The sequence below is a fragment of the Teleopsis dalmanni genome, chromosome 2 (genome assembly GCF_002237135.1).
Source record: "Teleopsis dalmanni isolate 2A chromosome 2, ASM223713v2, whole genome shotgun sequence".
NCBI lineage: Eukaryota > Metazoa > Arthropoda > Insecta > Diptera > Diopsidae > Teleopsis > Teleopsis dalmanni.
In genome coordinates, this window is record NC_051847.1 from 237,667,029 (window position 1) to 237,668,789 (window position 1,761).

Genomic DNA, 1,761 nt, shown 5'->3' on the forward strand with positions numbered 1-1,761 from the left:
TTATAATAAATAAACCTTTGCTGTGTTCCTTTAAAAATATATGCAAATCATCGGGACTTTAATTTACATATTTCTTTCAAATCACTCAATATGTTTACTTTGCATAAAATAAATATTTGTTACATGTTTTTTATATTTTTTAAATATAATAATAACCTTGGAACAGCTGTTAAAATATTTAAGACTTTAAGACATACTTTTTAGGCTAAGGTTAAGAAACCTTGTATTCTGTTTATTTTTTATAGCTTTTTATTAAATATTCCTATTTCATAATTTATTTCTTTTTAATATTATTCCTATTTTATTCAATTAATACAATTTCATTTAATATTAATATTTAATATTAATTTTATAATATATAGTCTATTTAATATTATATTATAAAACATATACTATATAATATATATGTATTAATATACATGTATAATATGTAAAAATTTATTTTATAAATACACAGATATAATATTATTTAATATATTAATAATTTATATATACTAATATTACTTTTAAATTAAAATGTTATATAAATCACAACAAAAAATAAAAAAATTTTTATATACCTATGTCCTCATTTTTAGATTAATACATCATTTTTAAAAATGTACTGATTAAATATATATGTTAACAGAATTCGTTAAACAATTTTTCTTAAGTGCAACATATGATTATCAAAAGGAAAACTTAAAATCATTACAGGAATCCTAACAGGGTACTGTAAACAACAATATCACCTTTCGAAACTGAGTATATATAGGGATGCAAAATGTAGTTTCTGTGAAGAGAACGCGGAGTGAGCCACACATGTGCTGTTAAAATGGTCTACGCTAATGCAAAATGGAATAGACTCCTGGGATACACTTACAGGAGAGGCAATAAAACTTTGTTAAGTAGGTTTTATACTACTTTTTTTTGGCGCAACTCTTAACCAAGAAGGAACACAATAGACCTGACGGTAAGAAGTCATTCCTATTAGGAAGCCAGTCCTATAAAACTGTAAGGTGGAAGATAAACGCTACTCAGAAGATTGTTACAAAACATAATCAGATAACAATAGCATTAAGTGTGATTGAAAGAATTTGATCATAATTCTGGTATATGACTGGATATTCCATCTTACTGGTCATCAACTTTACAAAAGTATAATAAAGAATTCAGCAATTCTATTGAATTAAGAGATACAAGACAAACCAGGGTCAAAAGAGCATTGCAACACATCGTCAGGAAGCAATGGTATAAGATAGTCCAGAAGTAATTTCAAAGCTTTTGGTTAATGTCAGCAGCTCATGGTAGTTACATTTTCTGTTAAACATCATTCTGATAAATGCCCGGATAACATCATAAATAAGTATCTCTATGGCTTAATGTACGCAAAACAATGAGATCTACTCTACCAAAAGGAACTACGCAGCTTCACCTACTCTCTGCATCTACAAAAATGGCGACGCACTTTCACCAGGAAAACAACAATGAAATGAGTAATTATTCAAATTAAATCACAATTTATTATAAGTTGCTTAGCTTAAATAGATATACGATTAAATTAATTACTAATTTTCTGACTGATTATGCATATGTTACCTAGATTAGATTATATCGGCAATCCTAAGGTCCATTGTGTAGTTTAGAAAGCACATTAAATATCAACAAAGCCTAAAATGGTCTTTAAATGGAGATCGTGAAACTGGCCAAGGTTCTTTAAAAAAGAAGCTCCTATGATAGTCAATCGATACCGTACATGCACCGGATAGTAATAAAAACAGA